The 23,954-nt window shown below is 41.2% G+C and overlaps 1 long non-coding RNA gene across 3 annotated transcripts in view; it reads left to right on the top strand.

The window, feature by feature from the left end:
• LOC144044237 (uncharacterized) overlaps nucleotides 1-23,954 on the top strand; it is a 153,577-nt gene that overhangs the window by 40,999 nt on the left and 88,624 nt on the right. For 2 of the 3 annotated variants that reach the window (XR_013291214.1, XR_013291215.1), the window contains exon 3: nucleotides 8,733-8,867. This is a non-coding gene — a long non-coding RNA (uncharacterized LOC144044237). Of the gene's footprint in view, nucleotides 1-8,732; nucleotides 8,868-9,664; nucleotides 9,927-23,954 lie in introns of those variants that run through there. The other variant, XR_013291216.1, reaches the window with a different exon arrangement.

The following is a 23,954-nucleotide window of genomic DNA, read 5'->3' as shown; positions in this document are numbered from 1 at the left end:
GTTCGATCGGACGACGGAGAGTGCCCCGAGTCCAATGCATATTCATCGGAGGAAGTGTGTACAGTCTGCTACTTGCTTTTTATTCCCCGGTAAAAAAGGCCGTCAAGAAAGTGTAACGTTTGCACGCAAAACGGACCAATGTGAAAGTGAAAGTAAACTGTTGTGCGAGTCCTGGCGTCTCCTTGCACGCAGGAGAGCGTTACAAAAGGAAAAACTGTATTTGAAACATCCACATAATTGTAAGTAGTACCACAGTTGCACACATTTGTAAATAGTTTGCGAAATTGTTTTGTCAAATTGTTACACTGTTGAATGGAAATGAACGTATTTTGCAATCAAAAAACACTTTTTCATTGTTGGTGAAAGCGTTTTACAGAAGTAAAGCACTATTTAGGTGTTTGTGGCATCATTCATGGACAAAAAGAAGTGTACAATTCACTAGAGTGCATGAAATAACATCGTTTCACAAAAAGCTCTTTTTCTCCGTTTTTTGTTTCAAAACAGAGAATTTCGGTGAAAGTAACCATTTTCTATTGTTGATTACTGAAGAACGGAATAAGTTAGAAACAAACTTTTTTTTTCTGATGAAAGCTGAGAGTCCAATCTTTCATTTGGTAGTATGTGTGCTTCCATAGTCCAAACACAACATTTTCTGTGGACCTTGAAAGATCACTCAAAATGCTTAAATCGGCTGGCAGTGGGGACAACCCGTTTCTGAAAACGTCTGGCAGTCAAAGAGTTAAAAAAAGTATGTTGTGCCCTTTTCGTCACCAAGATGGTGGGTTTAGCGGAGGCATGCTTTTATGAGGAAAAAGGAGCTCTCATCAGCCATCACCTCTGTGAGATGAAAAGGCCTCGAAAGCAGTCTGCCACACTGCAGGACACAGCTCAGATGCCCTGAGACGTGTTTGACAGAAGTGGCAGGTACTTGACCTTCTTCTCTGGCTTTTTCCTCTCCCTCTTACTTCCAAACGGCCTCCTTTGCCGCGCCCCGGGCGACCGCTGTCGCCACTGCCGCGTGCCCCAGTCTGTTTGTTTGGATTTAGTCAACTTGAAAACTGTCAGATAAAACTGTGTCAAATAAAACAGATGTAGCAATATGACCGTTGACCTCACCATAAAAGGAAAAAAAAATGCTTAATAGAAATAAGACATGCAATTCTATTCTTTTATCAGCTCATCAGGTGTCTTAAAAGTAGGAATGAGGGAGTACCAATATTAGGTATTGGGCCAATACCAAGCTTATTTCAAGGTATTTATCTGTCCTCATTGCATGTTTTATGATCTCAAATTAGAAGAATAGAAAATTGCCATTTATTTCATGCCAGTTTAAAGAAAAATATTATATTGCTGTATAAACTATCTATCATTGTTTTTTGTTTAGTTTTTTTGTGAAATGTATATGTATAAAAAAGTACTAGTGGTATCAGTACTTGTATCTGTCTGACAAAAAGCATCGAACAGGCACACAACAGAAAGTGGCAGGTATAAAGTTGTACTATACTGTAGTGTAAAGTGTTTAAAATGTATAAATATCTTTTTTTTTATATGGTATCAGAGAAAAATGAAAAAATTGGCACCAGTCAATCTGGTCCGGGGGTCTCTGGGGTGGCAACGCTCCAGGTGCCTCTGGGCTGTCTTCCCCCTCAGTGTGGATGAGCTCCCCTTGGGTGTTTTTCCTCACGTGGTTTCGCTGTTCCCATAGTTATTCAGGTTGTGTGTGTGTGTGTATACGTACCTTTTGTTACATGGTATATAATATATCATATTTCGGGATTTCACCGAGTTGTGGGGCCCACCCGTTTAGACCTCTTTTTGAGGGTCAAAACTTTATTTTAGAGTTTAGATTTGAATTGGGTTATGGTTGAGGTTAGGGTAAGGAATGGGTGTAGGCGATCATTTTTGATGGTTGGGGTTAGAGAAAGGGGCTAGGAAATGAGATGGCCCCACAAAGATAGCACCGTGTGTGTGTGCGTGCATGTGTGTGTCTGTGTGTGTGTGAGCGAGCATGCTCGTGATTGTTGCAGGTGGAGGGGTGGGTTTTGTTATTATGTTGTACCTTGAATGTATTAATTGCCCAGCACTTTGAGTTGAATTTTAATGGATGAAAAGTGCTATATAAGTAAAGTTTGACTGGATTAGATTAAAAAACTAATAAAAATAAAGCGTTAGCACAGAGTCTTGTGTAGTTCTGTCGCTGGAACAGCCCCCCAAAAAAGACCCTGACATTAACTGTGTGTGTGTGTGTGTGTGTGTTTTTTTTTTTTTGTTTCACATGAATTTGTCAGGGCGGCATGCACTTCCGTCTGCGAGTGCTGAGGACGTGAGCTCGAGTCCCGGCTCCAGCCTTCCTGGGTGGAGTTTGCATGTTCTCCCCATGCCTGCGTGGGGGTTTTCTTCGGGTTCTTCGGTTTCCTCCCACATTCTGAAAAACGTGCATGGTAGGTTAATTGACGTGTCTAATTCGTCCCTTGGTGTGGTTGTGAGTGTGGGTGGTTGTTCATCTCTGTGTGCCTTGCAATCTGCTGGCAACCAGTTCAGGGTGTACCCCGCCTACTGCCTGAGGCTAGTTGGGATAGGCTCCAGCACCCCTGCGACCCTTGTGAGGAATACTACTAGTATTTCATTTATAGTGGTTAAGAAAAGGGATGAATGAATGGATTCATTTGTCAAACTGATTAAATGACCAATTCTGGGGGGGGGTTCCAGCTAAATGACTGAAGTCAGCACGGCTTAAAATTGAGTAGCACTTCCAAAAATAAAGAGGAACTTCAATGTCCGTATTAGGGTACAGTCATGTCCATAATGTGTCCAATATTCCTCAACAATGTAGGGCTCTTTCAAAGGCAATGAGATATATATTTTAAAGCAAATCTGGAGTCCCGAATAGAAAACAGACACGGAATCCTCTGCAGTTAAAATATACATGACTTGTTAGCTGGCAGTTGCATATTAATGCAACGAAAAAGTCAAGACGATGGCTCGTTTTTTTTCATCTCCCTGGCTCTGTCTTGCTGATGTATCACGAAGATGATGGCATTACAACAACATCCTTAGGGTGAAATTGAAGGCAAGCGTACAGTAACCAGCACGTTCAGGGTCGTCTACTGTACTGAGCCTGCGTTCTGCGTGAACAGTCTGTTTGCAGGGAAGGCGGCTAAATTTTTTACAGCCCTGACACGCATTTCCATTTTTCCGGCAGACGGTGTCCCGTGTACTCATCTTGGCTAACAATAGGCGAAATGTCAGCATACTTTCAGCCAGCCCTAAATTAAACATTCAACCTTCCTGAGTACACACTTATAGAGTTGTTCTTTGCCATTCCATTCCACCTATTCCACTACTTTTCCATTTTCCCACCAAATGAAGCACAGTTTTATTCATTTTTTTATTATTTTATTTGTATGCACAAATACAAAACACCAGCTTCCTGACTTTCTTTTCCGGTCAGATGTCACATGCCTGTATTAGCCTAATGGTCAAGAAAGTCGACTTAATCCAGTGGGGGTAAGGTGGATATTTTATTAATGGCAACTATTAATATTCCATCGCAGTGGGTGTGTTTCTTTTTGCAGAAGCATAATGAATAACTGAACACCTTCATCGTAGCAGGCTCCTTGCCATGAATATTCAGGCCCTGCTTGAGCTGAGAGCTTCTCCTGCACATCCCACCCGAGCTGCAATTTTCTCCCGGGAGCACCGAAGGGACCGGGCACCTTTTTTGATCAGATGTTTGGCCCGCCATTGTGTGGCTAATTGATTCTTCTTGTCTGGCTTTGTGTGGGTATTTAACTGATTGATTAATCGTGAGCCCCTGGGTCGCTACGGGATTGATTAGGAGTGGTCAACGTTGGGTTGCGTTTGTGCAGTCGAAAGCCACTGGGGTGAAGGGTGAGCTCTTGTACGATGCTTGCTCTTTTGTGTGACAATCACGGGTGTCTTGTTTGGTTCCAGAAGTGTGAATAAGTCACATCTGTACAAGTCATGCTAATTCTCAAGTCTTTAATTTTTTTCACAAGGTGCAAATCACTGTGTTTTTGTTAATTTCCATAACATGTTAATTTGCAACATAATTAATTAATCTAATTAACGCGTTAAACTGACAGCCCTATAGAATGACAAACTTTGGAGTTCCTTCATAAAACCTCTAATACGAATGCTTCATCAGGTGGCCCCTGCATTGTACTTCATAGCACAACATGACAATTACTTTTCCCTCAAAAACAAAACACATGGTACAGTATTAAAAATGTATTTAATGTAAACAGGCAAGACTTGCCAAGGCATGTGCTTAAAGTCAAGTCAAGTCTCAAGAATGTTAATATTAAAGCTTTTTCTATGTCACGCAAGCTCCACCAATGCCCAGATGAGTACAAAGACCCCTGACTTTTTTTACTGTGATGGCGCCTATCAACTTGAATCTTCGTTCAATGTGTTAGCATACGGCACGATTGGGAGTAATATTGAATTAAATTGAATTGAAGCCCGGGTTAAGATTGATCAATGTCTGACACATTTTATACCACCTGCATTGATGGTCTTTGTTTGTAGACCAGCCAGAACATCTCTCAAGCTAACATTTCCATTCCGAGTGGTGGTTAGTCCAATAGAAATTAATGTGTTCATCTTTTGTCATATGCAATCATTTGGCAGTCTAAACTGTTAACCATTGAAGAAGTGCAACTGAGCAATACCTATTTCCTTCTGGTTGGGCAGATATATACAGGACAGATAAAGTACAATACAGTAAAGTGCACATGATTTTCCACACGCCTTGGAAGTGTACAATTTATTGCCACTGAATTAGCTTGTATGCTAGTGTGACAATTGGTTACTCAAGTGACCTTCCAGAGAAAATGCAATGTTTCTTTAGAGACGGTGGCCATGAAGAAAACTTCCTATTATGCGCAACCCTGAACTTGGCAAGGACCACAAACTGAGCGGAGAACCGGAGTCTTCTTAGCAACCCCCTCGCCTTCTTCCGCGTCCTTGTGTTGTCTAGTCAACTGCTTTTCACCGAGACGGTCCGCAGAGAAATATACGACTGGGCCGCATATCACAGCCATCCATCAGCCCAACTCTCCCAAATGTGGCGCGCGCTGTTATGAAAGTGGCACTGTCGTATATCAAATTATTCTACAGACAAATCAAAACCTCACACAAACACTCTCACTCGGGGGCACTTGCCCGACATGTTTGTGGCCCAATTGTGTTTACAGTGTGCAATCCGCACCGCACATGCTAATACCTCACGGCTCAATCGAGACTGGAACACCAAACTTTTATTGCTGGTTGGTTGGTTGCTTAGAAAAGATTATGTTTTTATCCCTGGTTGGTTAGTTAAAGGTTAAGCTTTTATTGTTGGTTGGTTTATTTAGGAAAAGGTTATGTTTTTACACCTGGTTCTTTGGTTACAAAACAATGCTTTTATCATTGGTTAAGTGGTTTACTGTTTGGTTAAAAAAAAAGATTACGCTTTTATTACTGGTTGCTTGGTTAGTTAGAAAACGTTAAGCTTTTACTGCGGGTTGGTTATTTGGCGGGTTGTGATGAATTTGGATGCTTAGAGAACGTTAAGTTTATATTGCTGGTTGGTTGGTTAGTTAGAGAATACTATGATTTTATCACTGATCGGACAGTTGTGTAGTTGTGTCGTGTCGTAGGTTGGCTGGACCGTTGTTTGGTCAGTTAGTTGGTTAACTGGTAATTTAGTAGATTGTAAAATGGTGGTGGTGCATGGGCCATAAAAGAAGCCGCTGGGATTGGGAAAAGACTGAATTGGTGGCAATTACGATTCAATTCACGATTTTCTTCAAATCAAGCTTCAGTGCAATCTATGTTCAGTAAGATTTATATACTGTACATTACAGAAAAGTACATCATATAATCAAAACATTCAAAGTTATTACCGGTACTCTAACATGTTCTCTCTTGTTGCATGCTTATGCTACTTGTCATCCGCCTTTAGTGATAGCAATACATGTCAAAAGTGTATCTTATTTGCTGCCACTGAGGCGATGACGAGTTACTTAGAGGAGAGGATCCATACCGCTCAGCTTATAGTTGTTGTTGCTGAACACAGACATTGTGCAGTTAGTTTAGCACTGTCCACTTAGCATTTGCAAGGATCTGCAAAAGCACGGACTTCTGGGATGTGGATGCAACAATACTTATTTTATTTTTTTTACCAGCTGACCTGCCCATGAGTAGCATCTTGCTTCTGATTTGTGAGCTTGAGGGGATAAGGTAACCTTGCTCTGCAAGATGAATTCTCGTGGTATTTGTGAGTTCACAAACTCTGGAGAATACATCTTGTGCCGAGCCCGTTGATTTCCATTGATCTGAACCACTGATGGTTCGGACCTATCACAGAGAGACATTGTGTTTGGTCCGTGATATGGCGCTGTGATGAAACCAAGAAGTCAGCGCCGACGCCGGGGCATACAAACAAAAACCTCACATGGACGAATGGATGCTGCAATTACTCACCATTTCCTTGTTGAATGTTGAAAAGCGAGAGGCGCTTTGTGCATTTTTAGCTGGTAAAGATGTTCGTGCTTTCCCCCCCACTTCGACGTGAACGAAGACGACGTTTTAATCCGTGGCCGTGGTTGGTCAAAACAAACGTCCACAATGGCGCATCGTCCAACAATCTCGAAGTATAGTACAGCATGTCTCGTCTTTCCCGAGCAAATCACCGTGGAGCAGACCCAGATTTATATTGTGGAGAACTCCCTTGAGTGAATCATAATATCAATCTGGCTATTGCCAGGTTAGGGATAAGACTGCTTAAAAAAAATAAAAAATGCAGCTTTGATGATCATGAAATCGCATTGTCTGACATCACGATTTGGATACCAAAATGATACATTGTTCAGCTTTACATTAATTGGTAGTTACTCACACACCAACTCCAGCTGATGGAGTCAAATCAAGTTTCCTTCACCCACTTTGTAATGTGCATTACCTCCACCTTCAGGACTGAAAGCTATATTGTAATATTTTGGATTGTTTGGCCTTGGCGCTTTAGTCAACTGTTGCCAGTTGCACACATGACCAAACAATTTAATTCAGTAGTTACTGTGGCCTGCCCAAGTAGCTCTCTCTGAGTCATATGCAAACACGCATACGCTGACGCTTAACTTATCCCTTCTAAGTATGGCTTCCTGCTGCTAAAACAGATGCACTAACTCTGCACTGCAAAACTGTGGCGGCATGAAGAAAGAGGACATATGGCTCCCTTTCTGCTCTGACTAGTCTCGAGTTAAAGCAAGTGGGTTTGATAGACCAAGTCAAGAAAAGCCATGAAGCGTCACCATTCCCTTATGTGCTGCCTGCATTGTTATGCTGAACGTTTTACAGGCTGGAGACCAGGCAGCAATTAAAATCACAACCATGTGTGGTGTATGTATTGGATTAGATGACTGTAGATTAGATCATCTTCTGATGCTGATTATTGCTTCTCTCAGCATCTTAGTGCATCTTATAAACTATACATGGCTGTCCTATCTTGCGTTCTTGCCCATTTTAGTTTGGCTGTATTCATATAATCTTTGAAATTGTGTACCAAATTTTAGCAGAAGAATTGTGTTCTAATCTGTACAAACATGAATAAGTTTTGACGTGTCGGGTCGCACGTTTGGCTTTTTGTTTTGGACTGGCCGTGCTTGGCCCATTGCGCTCAGTAGCCGAAGCAGTAACGGAGGCACTTCTGCTCACCCTTCATGCCTCCATTAGAGTCAGAGAAGTAGGGGATTACCGCTCGGGGGGCAAGGCTAATGACTGCCATGGCCGCAGAAAGCCGATTTAGCAAGACTGCGGCGGGGAGGCGTGAAGCCAAAATCTCCTACTAAGACCCAGTGTGAGAGGCCTTAATAAAAGAGACACTCGGCTTTATCGTCTGCTTCCTTCTTGAGAAAAGTTGTAAAAATCAAAAGCAGTATGCAATGCATGCATTCTCTCATTGTATATTATATCAGCATTTACACAAAGAAGTTCTGATGCATCCGTAGCCCTTTGATAATTGTCCTTTAATGTTGCGTCTTCTCCCGAACGCTTTGACGTGTTCAATGTGGTGTTTTAAAAAGTTAATGCAGTTCATGACTCCGTCTTTTTCTTCATATAGCAAAAGAGCCTCCAAAATAGAAGATGTTAGAAACTGTGGCTTACTCTCCAGTCTTCAATGCAATGATGAAGTTCCACACAAAAAACTTTCAATGAATATATTCCATGGATATCTGAGGGTATGATTACTGACTCCTTATCGCTGCTAAATTAACTCTTTTTTTATTTTATTTTTTACATCTCTTAGAACTACTTTAGAGAACATTGTGTGAGATTAGATTTTATGAAAAATTTTGCTACGGTCACATGATCCATGAGGTTAATTTCAAGGTCAACTAAAACAAAAGGTCAAAAGGTTACCAAAATAGGCACCAATTTTTTTTTTGTTTATTTTTTTTTTAAAGATTTTTAGATTTGGAATCCTTGTTTAATTTCCTTTCCGACAATAAGATTGTCAGAGTAGTTCCAGAGATATAAGCGTTCAAAACAAGGCAGCCAAGTCCCTTTTTGCCGAAAATCTCTAAACTTGACCTGCCAGAGCTCCCAAACCCTGCTCCAATTGACCTAAAATTTTACAATTTAGTGTTCTGCCATCACTATCAACAAGTACACCAAGTTTCATTTAAATCAATATCTGCTTGTTCAAAATGTTCCTTTTTTTTTTTTAGGTGGTGTTGCATGGAACGATCCATTGGTTTCCTTGCAATGGGAGGATAGTTGGTGGCGCTAATGTGCCATTAAGATGGTTTACCAACCAACCCATAAACCCTACAGAAGAAGAACCAGGAAGGTCAAATCATTAGGTACAGTCCTGTTTGTTTGCATTTCCATGTTTGCATGTGTGTTTTTGTACAGTACAATAATGGTGCATGCAATTTTTCTTACGGAAATTTTTTGGGGGTGTTATTTGGTCGGTACTGAAACTGATGGAACATGATGTGAGTGGGAGTTACACATACAAAGATTGATGTAAATTGGGGTTACACATTCAAAGATTATGGTAAAAACGGGGTTACGCATGCATAAACTAAAATGGAAACTGGGGGTTACACATTCAAAGACTTGTGGGAACTGTAGCTCACACACACGCCAACAGTCTCTTTTGTGGCATGTTTAAGGAATAATACCCGGGGGTGCATCACACTGAATGCAGTGTGAGCGGTTCCTGCAGTCCTTTTTAGATTCCACTCAGCATTATCAAGAGACTTCAGCTCTGTGACATTTAAGAATATCTGATCTAAGTGCGTTCTTATCGTTTACTGCCGTTCCCACTATTTTCTTTTGTTCTCATCCCCACCCGCTCTCTTTCACCGTCAGTGTTGTGTTCCGTGGCTCCCCTTCCTTTCTAAATGGCATGTGCGGCAGCACCTTATTGATCGGTTGTGGGGCCAGAGGACAGCGTTTGTGTAGAAGTTTGTACAATTGATCTCGCACATCTCCCTTATGCTTGTCTGCTGTTTTTGGGCACATTTTCCTACATACATGCATATTCAGGATGTGGCAAAGGCAAAGCGGAGTCGATTTTGTTCAAAGTCTGTGATTTTAATTGTGCTGGTGCGCCTAAAAAAAAAAAGTGGGCTTTGCTGCTGTTTATCCATAGGACATGTCTCAATGGAACACATGAATGTAACACAATGTGTGTCAGCTTCCGGATGAGCGCACTCCGCAATGAACTCACGACGGGATTCCAGCACGCATTATTGTGCACCGCTAGTCGGAATCTGAATGCCCAGGATGCTGACTATTTCTTTGCCTCACTGCAGTTTGGAGTGCTCTGGCTTGATTAGGTGCTGTTGTGTGACACTGCCTCCAAATGTATAACATTTCCTGTTGCTCAGGGGTCACCAACCTTTTTGAAATCAAGAGGGAACTTATTAATAATGCAAATGTCTTTGTTTGATACAGAAATAAAACGTTTGCTCAAATGACTTTTAAGAGTGTTATTGCTATATATTATATCTGAGCATCATTCATTAATAATGAATGACGCTCATTTATGTGAAGACACTGATCATGTTAATGATTTCTCACAATAACTAGGAAAAGGATTAATATCAATATGAAACACTATTTCTATAAATCTCTTAGAACAGGCCTGCAGATTACCCATATAGCCCTTGGTGCCACCTGGTGCCCGCAGAAACCACATTGGTGGCCCCTGCTATCGGTTTTCCAGCATTGACATTTAAATGCTAAGTCCACTTTTAGGCAATCCTTTTGAGAAATAAGTCCTTTGAGGTATACAAGATTTTGTCTTCTGCTGTATGTTCTGAACTCCTGTTGTGAAGTAATTAAGACCTGTCCTACCTGCCAATCTTTACCTACCCTGCCTACAATCCACCCAGCCTGCTTGCCTGCCCATTTACCTACTGCCCTATCTACTTATCTACCTACCTACTTTACCTAGAGTACTCCATGTGTCTTGTAAAAATGATTTGCTTATAGTTATTTTTAAAGTGGCTGATGATTAGACATTGTTTCAATTCCACACTCAATCTGTTGTTATGCACAATCTTTTCATTGTAATTTGGCACCTTTGCAATTTAAGCTTTCCCCTTAAATTATATGCTCCCTCTCTTTCCTGAAGTATTTTCACTAAGTGATTTGATACTAAATTGTTCCTGGCTTTATACAGAAATTGTGCTATTTGGAATTCTGAAATAACATGAAGTTTTTTTAAGTCAAGTTTATTTACTGTATACAGCCCTTAATTATACAAGAATCTCAATAGGCTTCACTTGCCCACAGTTTACAAATATTAATGGCATCCCCTGATCTAACCACTAGAGTGCGAGGAAAAACTAAAAACAACAACAAAAAAACATCAGGGGGAAAATAAGAAACCTTGAAAATGGACCCCAACTGTGGAAATCTCCCTTCCAGGACGACCAGGCTGCAATGGATGCCGAATGGGCAATAATTTACACAGTCTGTTATGCTAAACAATATTAACTAGAATAGTGATTTGGCGATTAGAGTTGTTATTTTAGACTTGGCCAGCAATAGATTGGTGTGTTCAAGATAATTGACATTATGAATTATTCTGATAGCTCTTTTTTGCAGTATGAATAGCAGCTCTAGTAAACTTTTATAAGTATTACCCCAGACTTCTATGGAATAAGTCAAGTATGGTAAGACCTGTGAACAGAGCAGAATGTGGAGTGATTTGTTATCCAAAAAGTGCCTTGCTTTGGTCATTATTGAAATACTTCTAGTTATTTTATTTGAGATGCATTTAATATGAGATTTACAGCAAATTTTGGTGATTTATTATTACTCCAAGGAATTTGATATTATTTACGTTTTCTATTTCCACCCCCTCTATTTGTTCTTGTGCTTAATAATTTACTTTTCTGTTCCCAAATATCATAATTCTTGTCATGCTCAAATTTAGTGATACCTTATTTTTGTCAAACCAATATTCTGAAGACATAATGTCCAAGAGTTGCTGTAAATTCTTGCCAGAACCAAATATATCTGTCATCGGCAAATAAAAGGAATTTGACTATTTGTGATATGCCATTAGATATGCCATTGATGTAGAAAATGACTACTTTAGGACCCAACCCGGACCCCTGTAAAACACCACACGCAATATCCAAACATCCTAACTGGTGTTTGCCCATTTTCACAAATTGCTTCTTGTTTTCTAAATAACATCTCATCCATTTTTTTTTAAATTCACAAATACCACAACGGCATATTGTTTTTATTTATTGACCTTTTGCACATGACGTCACAGCCTTCATGGGAACGCCCACTCCGGGACGCTGGACGGCAAAAGTGTCACTTGCCTGTATTGTAACCATTGAATCTCGTACAGTGTAAAGTCCTTTATCTAAGATTATCTTATAAAATGGTCATATCTTGCTGTGCGGTCGGTTGTACAGACAAACAAAGGAGTAAACCAAATGTTGCTTTTTATCGCATACCAACTAATAAAGACAAAATACATCTATGGATAGCAGCAATCAACAGAAAGGACTGGCAGCCCACAAAGTATTTACGGATTTGCAGCGATCGTTTTTTGCGAGGTTAGTAGATAAATGTTCACACATTTTACTTGTAAACATACATTCTAACAAAGATTGTAAAAGAGGTGTAGAGTTACGTGTTTCAAATCACATTAACAAGCCAGATAGTTAGCGTCCACTCCAACTGCACGTACATTTCGTCTTTGTGTTTGGAGTTTTTCTCTCTGGAGTCATATTCATGAAATGACTGCATAGCTTGCCACTACGATAGTCATTTGTTCCATGCTAGTAAACATAGTAACACAACATCATCACAGCGTTTCAATATAGAACGGACTGTGTAAAAATAAGCATATAAAATAAGTTTTACATTTGCATTATGAGGTATATTGTCCCCCGGCGTGAGCGCTGCATCTCGTCCCAGAGACCCAGCCAGTGACAAGCTTGTAAATCAACCCTGGTGTAAGGAGGAGAGACGACATTGACTACATACTACTACTACTCATAATAATGCATCAGATTTATTTAGCGCTTTTCTATCTAATCAGATACTCAAAGACGCTTTACAATGGAACGGATACATTATTCATGCACTTAGGCATCCACACTGTGGTGGCGGTAAGGTACTTAAGTAGCCACAGCTGCCCTGGGGCAGGCTGACGGAAGTGAGGCCCCTCCGACCACCACCAATCATTTGCACTTTCCATACACCAGTGTGAGTAGCACTGGATAATGATATAGGTCATGTGCTGTAAATTTCCGGCAAAGTCGGCGATTTGATTACCTTGGTAAAAACAATAGGCGACAGAAGGTAAGAGGCTGTTTTCAAACTAGCGATGTCAACTTAAGTAAATATCGCGCTCTATGAGTCCCGACTAAATGTGCAACTTCGACTGACAGGCGAACTTTGGTTGAAGTAGTAAGTTCCATGGCTCGATGGGCAATAATAACTTTTAATTTGTAAAATAACAGTCGCTAAGTCACTAAGTCGCTCCGGGTCACGTCCACTTCCATTCAACAATCATTTCCTCTCGCCGTCCGTCATATGGCAGTCACGTGATTACAGGACGTCGGTGCAAATGGTCAACAGAAGTATTATATTAGTTCAACTAAAGCTTGTGACTTGTTGACTAGTTACTACTGAAGCCGTACCGATCATCAGTCAGTAAGTTATGCTTCTCTGTGAATTTGAGTCAGGTGTGTTGGAGAAGGGAAACATCCAAAACCTACGGGACTCCGACCCTCGAGGACTGAGTTTGCCCACCCCTGCCCTATACTAATGTCCTTGCCTTCCTACCTATCTTACAATAACCTACCTACCTACCCGGCATGCATCTACTTAATTTCCTACCTACCTACCTACTCTGCTCTAATCTACTTTCCTGCATCTCTCCCCGTGCCCAGCCTACCTACCTTTCCTCGACCTACTCTAAGCTATCGTACCCTGCCTACCTATGTTGTACGATATGACAATTAGTGAGTATGTGTGTACTATGTGACTTTGTTTTTAACTAACAGTTTGAAAAAAACTGCATATCATACGCCGGCGTTGTGTCTGTGCCCGGTAACGCCTGACTGCATTTTCTGGAAAATCTTTGTATATTTGTGAAGGAGGCAAGTCTGGCGAAGGATTAGTGGGAGAACAGCAAACTGCCAAAATCTGCACAGCCTGTCAAGAGTTTGGAAAAGAAAGAGACAGGAGAGGCGAGAAAAAATGTCAAGGAGGAGACTGCAAATGAGGCTTGTTTCAATAAGGGGATCGATGGGGATGCAGGAAAAGATGTTGTGTGCATCGATGATAAGTGTCCATTGGCAAACACGAGACGGGTGGTTATTGAAGGGGATATGTGTGTCTACTGGGGGCGAGCGACGGGTATAGAGATTGTGTCACAGAAAATAGATGAGTTTTTTTTCCCCCCACAAGTTTTCCTTCCCTCTGGTTGTTAGGGCTTGAAAACAATGCTCCTGGGGAACAGCCTTTGCTGCAGAGAAACATGATGTCTATTTCATTTCAAAATCAGCCCACTGGTATATTTATTCCAGTTCCTCCTGACGCCTTGATGATAATCACTCATGGCTACTCTTGTAGTGGGGGCAGGGGAGGGGTGTTCTCTACAGGCTTGATAATTATTTTTAGGCGCTTGCCCTTTGTGTTTGCTCACTTCCCTGGCCTGGGCCTTCTTTGGGAAGACGTGATTGTTGGGGACAACCCTTCAGCAGTTGTCCATGTCACAGGGCCTTATGGGGAGGATGCACTTTTCTCTCTGTGCAGACCAACCCCTACATCTTCAGCGACGGAGGTTATCTCCCTTATCAACTCATGTCCTACCAGCTACCACAACCCTCCTTGGTTGGATTAAAAAAAAAAAAAATGTTCAAAGAAAATTATTTTCACCTCTTAAAGTGTCCATTTGATAATTAGCTAATACTGTAGTTGCTTTATATGATTGCAAATGCACACTTGGTAACATGAGCAGCTCATATTTTTTATGCATTTATGGTCATTTGCGTGTTGGCGTTGGCAAGCAGAGCAAGAAATGTGACAAACATTTCGGTTAACCGTTTGGTGGAAGAGGAAAAAAATAGTTGTACTGCATATGTACAGTACATTTTGTATTATGGCTTATACTTCAGCTACTTAACTCAGTACTCATGTTGCTAAAATAGTCAATGAGTGCCACGCTATTTTTTGTTACGTTTTGCAAATATATTAATATTGATCACTTTGTAAAGTTTTTGCTGTAAATGATTTGTCTTACTGGGGATTCGCTTCAACAGTCCAACATGTCAGCAGTCAAACATAATCTGTGATTGGTGCAGACCAACTTTTGAGCATTGATAATAGTTTCCGAGACTCTCTTTGATGTGTCTCACTTAAAAATAGTCCTGCGACGAGTGACAATGAGCCGCCGTGACATGTCAATTTTCAAAATCAGCTCCGCCTTGAGAAAATGTCAGGAACCCTCCTGTCTGTCCGTCTGCGGATGAGAGAAATGCTGTTTGTCAGCGTTGTCTGCCTCGCTCAATGCCAGCAAATCTGTCAATCCATTTTGTATGGCGCTTGTCCTCATGTGGGTCTCGGGTGTGATGAGGCCGATTTCGGCTGATTTAGGGCCAGAAGCGGGGCACACGTCGGACTAGTTGCCAGCCAATTGCAAAGAATTTAGGAATAACATCACGCAATAGTGCAGGTGTACTCCATGTCATAGTTTTTAAATGACATATACTAATTCAATGCAACGTCAAATAGAATTGGGCTGAAAGGTCAATCTCAACACAAAGCAATCCAAGCATAAAAAGAAAAAAAATTGCGCTGAAGTCTTGAATGTTAGATGAGCTCCCTTGGCAAATGGCATGAGGTAATTTTGTTTATGTTCATTACAAAAGACAGTTGTACAATTCACTGTTTTTTGTCCTGATCTGATATTGTCTATTTGTACCTTCATTTGAAGACACGTTCATTTTCGTTTGAAGACTAAACACTGTTTCTGATGCTACCAATCTGCAAGGCACCCGTCTGAATGCCTCTCTCTCGCCTTTCTTCCCTCCTCAGAACCTTCTGTCATTTCCAATTTCCATTATTAGTCTTGACAAGTCATCAAAGTAAAAACTACATTACAGCCCTTAGATGTATGGTTTTCTAGCTGAGGGACAAGCCTACAAGCAGTTTCTATACGTCAAAGGTCCACTTTTCTCCATCTCCAGTCTGCATCATGGCTCTGGAGCATTTTCTTCACACAGGCGCATCCGTCTTCCTTTGATCCCAAATGACACGCCGTCTATGACTGTCGAAAGCAAGTATCTCCGAGGAGGCGTGTGGGGAGTGTATTGGAGGTGTTGTATTGATAATCGGTGGCGGAAAACAACAAAGAATGGGAAGCAAAAAAGGAGGGAGGATGCAATGAGGACAATGTCTATGTCTCTGTTCGCAATGTCAAAGCGTCCTTGAGAACATTGAGGCAGGAAAAAGCTGGACAAGAACTGGAGTTTTGTGGAAAAAAGATATTCATAAATTAGGCCCGGTATACAAATTCGAATTTAAGCTCGTCTTCTGTGGTTACTGAAAATGAAGGTGACACTAATTTGCCAATCAGCCAACCGCAGCAAGATGCTAATTTTAGCCCGTGTGCCTATGGAGTTTCCCATTGTGTGTCAGCATGAAATAGCAGAAACTGTGTGATTGTTTTCAATACACAATGTGTAATTGTCTGTTTTATGTTTAGTTTGACAGTAAGCTTCAACTGAGTGTGGCAATAATGAAGAATATTGACGATGTGGTATTTCTACCAAATACAGACGCTCCCCAACTTACGAACGAGTTAAGTTCCGAGCGATCGTTCGTAAGGTGAATTTGTTCGTAAGTTGCTTCAGTGCTATATTTTGTATTATAATTTATGTTTAAAGAGAATACGTACAGTACTGTACTACGTATGTTAGAGAGAGAGAGCGAGAGACACACACAGTATGTACATGTACGTAATAAGATAAATAAAATAAAGTTTAACTTACTTTTGGAAGATGTACTCGATGCTTAAGGAGATGATGGAGGAGGAGGAAGAGGAGGATTTTATATCATGAGAGGTTCTTCGTCGTCGCTGGAATGGGCTTCAAAAGTTACTTCCTCCTCCGTAACTTCAATGTAGGAAGAAGTTGAGGGTCGAGGAGAAGAAGATGAGGGTTGATGAGTATCTTCCTTGGAGGATTTACTAGAAACTGGCCGAAAGAAGCGATCTAACGACGATTGCACAGTTTTCTTCTTTTTTCATCATAAATGATGCGGTAGCACTGTATGGCATCATTCAATTGATTTGCAACCTTTGTGCAACGTTCAATATTTGGGTCTTGCTGCTCGAAGAGTGCGATGGCTTTATCTATGAGCGACAGGCGTTTCTTCTTCTTCCTCCTCCTCGACACGTTGCTGAGCCTCCAATGCTGGGTGAGCTCTCACAGCGCCAAGCGTCGGTATTAGCGGCGGAAAGAAGCACTGCAGTACTCGGGAAAAGGTGCGCAATAAAAAATCGAACTTACAGCATCTCTTTCCGAGCATTTTTTGACATCGCGCAGACATGTTCGTATGTACCGTTGTTCGTAACTCGAATGTTCGTAAGTAGGGGAGCGTCTGTAGATGCTTGTTGTGAAGTGAGTTGCTGATGGTACTAAGTGGCCCGCAGATCAGTACCTGGCTGCGGACCGGTTGTTGGGGACCACTGCTATAAAGTACCTCAGATCTTAGTTTTTAAGAAACGAAACAAAAGTGTGTCTCAAGGGGTTAGAGATTATTTGATTGTTTAGTGAGGTCATTTTTTTTTAACAATGAAAAAAACAAACAAACAAAAAAACAGATGGTCATGACCATAACTTACCATACCGATACATGTCTAGGCTTCAAAACCTGGCCTTCTTAGATAGTTCTCTTTTCTGTCTTACTTTTTCCTATGCCTGGAAGTACTAGTAGGGGTGATGAGGGATTACAGCGTGCGAACATTTGGCGCTGGTACAGAAGATATTATACACACCCTGCTACACTGCATGCCAGAGGAAAACACACTGATCCTTTGCGCTGGGCTTAATTAGATCCAAGCGTAGCACAGCGTCGCTTGCAGCTGCTGTGCAGACTTGATCTAATCATATAGTCTTAGCTGTACACACACACGCACGCACGCACGCACACACACATTCACACAAATCATACTGTCACACTGTTTTTTGATGACAATAAATATGATTGGATGGCAAGTGATCTAAAAAAAAAAAAAAAGATTTTCAAATGATTGCAATGTGATTCATTCAAAGAATACATCATTCAAATGAGACAACAGTAGTGGCATGTGACTTTATGCTAGTATGTATAGCTTAGTCGTCAAAAAGTGGAGCGGGCCCACCACATGCAATGTCCATGGAATCCCCGGGAATATTATTTTGGTTGTTTTTTTTGTACGAGAATAAAGCGTAATTGCACAACCACGACAGTAGGTGGTAGTGGCACAAATGTATTCATTTTTTTAATTTTTTTATTCAGGCAAATTGATGCACTTTAGATCTTTGCTATTACAGACTTAAAAACAATTGTAATAAAAATATTATTTGCTGTAAGTTGATCTATATTTTGTCAGGGGGTAACGTTTGTTGGAGGACCCAAACGCAGGGAAGCAGGGCAAGGAGGCAGAGGTAATGTAAAAAAAAAAAAAGGAATTTAATTATTCAAAACAACAGCGAACTCCAAATAGCAATGAAACAAAACATGGGGAGGATAAGACGGCAAAAAAACAACTGCATGACGGGAGGAAAACGACAATGAATCGACGCAGAAAGAGGGGAGACAGGAGACTAAATACACACACTAACGACACACATGAGATATTTCTTGTTTGATTTTCTTAATGTTTATAAACAAGACATGACAGGCCCTGACCACCTTACGGCCACAGCTTTGATCGCCCGTCTCAACAATGGAGGCGCAGAACATGGTCCACTCGGACTCAATGTTTCCCACCTCCCCCAAAACAAGGAGAAGTTCTGCCGGAGGTGGGCGTTGAAACTCTTTCTGACAGGATTCTGTCAGACATTCCCAGCAAACCCTCACAATTTGTTTGGGTTTACCATGTCTGACCGGCATCTTCCCCTGGCATCGGAGCCAACACACCACCAGGTGGTGATCAGTTGACAGCTCGGCCCCTCTCTTCACCCGAGTGTCCGAAACATGCGGCCGCAAATCCGATGACACGACTACAAAGTCGAACTGCGGCCTATGGTGTCCTGGTACCAAGTGCACATATAGACAGACCTTTTTGTGGTGTTACTGGAAACTTGTTTTATTGTTTTTAATTGTTTCATTCTTTATTGTTTTGGATTTTTAAACATTTTGTTGTTTACAGAACTTTGTTGCAGCAGTGATTGATTTATTGAAATGAGACTTCTCTCATGAGAGTAAGTGGTTTGGAAGATGGATTGTTGAATGCATGAGTTTCTGAGACTCCCTCAAGAGAAATAAATCCTCACCTCTCCATGTCCAGACTGTCTATGAATGAGGTTGAACTCTGGTTGTCACACGACAATAGCAGATCTAGGAGCCATAGCTGCCCAATCATGGGTGGGGAAGCTTGGTGTGATTGGCAGTTATTATGTAAATTAGCCCTCCTGTTACATAACAGTGGGTGTTAGTAGGGCTTGCGCACAGTCATATTTTCAGGAATAGGCAGAGAACAAAATATTTAATTTCATTTTGTACTTGATTAGAGGGGAAGCACTCCAGTGACCCAACTATTCGTATACAAGCAATTGAAAAGTCAATTTTCCCAAAAATATGCCCTTAAAAAAAGCACAGTTATTAGTAAAGGTTATTATGGCTGTGGTTATTATGGGTATAAGTGTTATAATTGTTTCCAATCCAGTCCTTAGTGTTTAACTGCAGTGTTTCTGCTAAAGTTTGACTTTTCATCTTCAAAAAGAAGCTTTTATTTACTTTTCTTTCTTTTTTTTAGCTCTGCGCTTTACTGTGATTATCTATCACTCATTTTAATTGAATCATTAGCCTTTGTGACAGCGGCGTCACAGTCAAGATTGTCTTTGCGGTTTGCAAGCGCACGTGTTGATTTGGATCCACAAGTTGGCCATTAAATGAAACTTGTTTATATGTGTGCGGGCGTGTTTGTGTGTGTTCGAGTGTGACTGTGTACCGAGGAGGAACGAGGCGTCTCCTGAGTTGGCGGCGCGTCTGCGCGACAGCCTCCGCGCTGACACTCGCGCTACGACACGCTGCTCTGCAAATGTCACTCGCATCCAATTAAAGGGTCGACTGACGCCATCACCTCTCCAACCCTCCCGCTCTCCGCCCATAAAAGTTTTTTTGTTGTTGTTTTTACTTCTGTTTAGGGGTCACTTGAGGGTCCTCATAAGACCCCGGGAGGCAACTGAGGGGAATGTTCCTCTCGGGTCAAATCTATGCTTGTTATTCATTTACAGTTGGGGCTCCTCCTACACACATTTGTTATTTACAGCAATGTCAGTGTTTAGTTTGACTGTGCTTGTCTTAGCTTTATTGGCCCCTGAGCAAATGCCGCGGTTATCCATCATTTCACCCACGCTGTTCAATAGCGATGCGCGCTATCCTAACAGTCGTCAATGCGTGATGAAAGATCAGCGAGGCACTTTTTGAGCACTATTTCTGTCCTCTGTGTTGTCATCGGCAGCAGACGGTAGAAGCACTGTTGCCTTGGAGATTGAGTTGATACATTTTCTTAGCATTTAATACTTCGTCTCGGCACCTATGTACAGTATACACATTTTCTTATATAACACATGCAAATCAAACATCCGACAATACACATAGGCATATATTCCCTAATCCCTAGAAACAAAGAGAACTGCAGAAGTTTAGCGCTAGGTGAGTAGGTCATTGCCTATTTTATGTCTTCAAAGGGTGATAAATTTTTACTTTTTTAAAAAAATTTTTTTTTAGCTTTCTGTACAGTGATGTCACTTTATACTTGTCTCACATTTAATAATGTTAAAATTTGACTCCAAACATTGGCTGTATAATCAATGATACGACCTCTATTTCATGGAGAGTGGCCTTTGACGCTGTTTCCATAATTTCCTGTGGGGTGAAAATTGATTGCAAAGTTGATTAAACACACACTGCAAAATGGACAGTAGAAAATTTAAGAAAAAAAATACAGTAAAATAAGAAAATTATTACTTCAAATAAGCAAAATTATCTGCCAACAGAACAAGAACATTTTACTTAAATAAACCTGAATAATTTTGAAAATTTAGAAAACAATACTAGGGCCATATCAACCACAGCGATCTTGAAAGTTTTATTTTTAGACTAAAAACCAGTAATGTTGACTTTTTTGAAGCTGTAATAAATATAACTATTTTCTTAAAATACATAAGTATTTTTTTCCCACTGAGAGTAGGCCCCGTACTAATTGAGCTGGTACTGTAATATGACAACATGTAACAAAAAACAAACCACTTAAAGGAATACAAGAATTATGAAAAACTAATCAGCTATTCTATGTAATGGTTAATTTCAACTCTTCCCTGAAAAAATATTAAATTTATGTTGAGCGATCATGATTTAATAGCACTTTTTATGAATATTTTTACATTAAGTACATTATCGGCCATTTCGGACAGTCACGTGATCATCGTGACGTATCGCGTGCGTAAAAGACTTTATACAAAATGGCCGCTAATGACAACAAAGTCACTCACGAGGAATTATTGCGTCCCACGGCGGACTTCAAAGGTGGAATTACGCCCTATAGCAAAGAAGCACTTCTTCAAAAGCAGTACAGCCACGGAGGACTGACAAAGATTTGTATCCAGCCGAAAGCCGGATGAAAGTGGCCGACTCATTCAGCCGGCCGGCTCATAGCGAGTCGAAGTTGGGGACCGTCTATAAGTTGCATGTTACAGAGGCTCAAATTACCAGTCAAGTCACCATTGACATTGTTCACTCTGGAAATGTACTTTGTGGATGGTCCCTAGCCTGTACATCCGGGTGACTTTTACTCTCCTAGGCCAAGCTACATGTTGTGTGCTAAGCATGCTTTACCCCACATTAGGAGAGGCCACCCCCCCACTTCCCGACCTTCACACGGAATGACATGAAACCTGACGTGCTGAGGATTTTACTCTGATCAGAATTGGCACAGTAATTGGGATAGAAGACAGCCTTTTTCTTGCCCATTACGTCAGCAAACTCCCATTGAAATGAACAAAGGCGGCTTTTGTTTACGCACGGGATACGTCATCACGATCACGTGACCAGGATAATGGCGTTCACCACAGTATGTTCTTATTTTGATACTTAATCGTTTTAAAAGAAAATTCAGAGAATAAAATGCCAGAAATATTTGCACTTTTACTCTTTGTACACAATGCCTAATCCAATACTGGAAAATGAGTTATAGGTCTTGTATCGCTTTAAGCTATATTGCACTTTTGTCTGATTATTTTCATACTTGTATTTTTTCCATTTATCTTATTACTAGATTAAGCAAAAATCTTAAAATAAGAACATTCAACTTGTGAAACTCCAGTTCAGGGCCTTGGATGTTGGTTAGTTGTCAATTTAAAATGTGGAAAATGCTTGTTTTAAGCCTCACGGTACATAAAACTGGCTGTTAACGCTCAATGCCAAGACTGCTTGATCAAATAAGATAATTAAGTAATAAGTATCTTTAAATAATTTCGTTTTAAGTAAAAAAATTACTTGTCGAAGCAAAATAAGCAAATGTAGGTTAAATTTAAGAAACTATATCTTACTTTTCAGTTGGTTCATGGTTGTTTGATGTTGGAGGTTCTACAGTTTTTAGCATGTGCGCCAAAAAGTCGAGGTCAGGCACGTGTTGTCTGCGGTGTCTGGTCTTGGCTTGCTGTCAGAGCAAAAAGAGGTTATTGGCTGGAGGGGAACGTGAGCTCTCACAAATCCCTCCTTTGCCTTAACTTCCAACTTGCTGCTGGTAGTAATTGTGGCAGTCTGCCACTCTTAAAGGGAAGAGGACGAGTCGGCTGAGGGAGCGCGCGTGCTCGCTGTCTGTTACCAGACGAGTTCCTAATTGGCGGACTAATGACATGAGGCGCAGCTTGGATCCGCAGGCACGTTCAACAGACGCCAGGTCTCGCTCCTGTCCTTTTCTGCGCCACGGAAAAGCATGCACGCTTTCATACCCGCGCTTAACCCATTAGCACGACAAACTCTGCGCCTCCAAATGATACCATTCCAAATAGTTTTAGCTTTAGAGTATTTGTGGTGTACTCTCCCTTTACCTTCCCCTCCCCTTCGACGTTTAAGAGGCTAGCTAGACCTTTTATCTGACCATCGGAGGATTTTAACTCCCTAAAAGCAATGTGATGTTCACTCCAGCATGATCACTATCCCACCCTGGTGAAAAGAGATGAACACTACATTATGGGCAAATGTCGGGCGGGAAAACGCGGGGGGGATGGGGGATGGGGGGCTGGCTGGTGGTTCTTGTCACTGATGCACAGTTCAGCGCATAATGCTAAGGAAATGTTCCATCTGACATTCATTTGGAGCTTTTCATTTGAACTATTTCAGGGATTCTCTCATTGGAGATCCATTCATCTATCCCAGCGGTGGGCAAACTCGGTCCTCGAGGGCCGAAGTCCTGCAGGTTTTGGAGGTTTCCCTGATGCAACGCAGCTGATTTCAATCAACAGGATCGTTACCTGGCTTATGCAGAGCTTGCTGATGAGCTGATCATATATCAGCTGTGTTGGAGAAGGGCAACATCCAAAACCTGCAGGACTCCGGCCCTCGAGGACCGAGTGTGCCCACCCCTGATCTATCCATTCTCTAAAGCACTCATTCTCATTTGAGTGTTGGGTGAGATGGAGGCTGTCCCAATAGATAAGAATAAGATCATAGTTTGAGGAATACCTAGATGAGTGATCCTCAGGGAAAAAGTATCCACAATGCAATTCCTTCTCCCTGCTTCCTTTAATGTTTTTAGGTGATGTTCTTTCCAAATAAAATTCCAATACATCAAACTTTTGTTTGGAGTATTTAACACAACAAAACTGAAACACAAACATTATGGTTGAGTAGAAAAATTCCGCACGGGGTCATCTAACGTAAGAGCAGGAAATCATGCGCTACCTACCTTCATGAAATAACGCTTAATAGAGAGTGATTTTACGTCAATATGTCACAATGAGGTCGTCAGTATGTGCTTAGGCTCTACACTGCATGCTTTGAGATGTAGTGTTATGTACAGCAGTATCTAAACTTTATTGGAGCAAACTTGAAGTATAAAACGAGAGGAAGTCTCAGAGGGGTCAAGAAGTGTCGGTCAACTGTCCGGCTGGTCCTCGGCCTCCGTCAGGCTCATCCATCAACCTGCCTCCGTTCAAGGTGTCAAGCCAGGTTGTTTCAGGCAA

This window comes from Vanacampus margaritifer, chromosome 2 (assembly GCF_051991255.1).
Source record: "Vanacampus margaritifer isolate UIUO_Vmar chromosome 2, RoL_Vmar_1.0, whole genome shotgun sequence".
NCBI lineage: Eukaryota > Metazoa > Chordata > Actinopteri > Syngnathiformes > Syngnathidae > Vanacampus > Vanacampus margaritifer.
The sequence above is the reverse complement of the archived record's forward strand: the minus strand, read 5'-3'. Positions and strand labels throughout refer to the sequence as shown.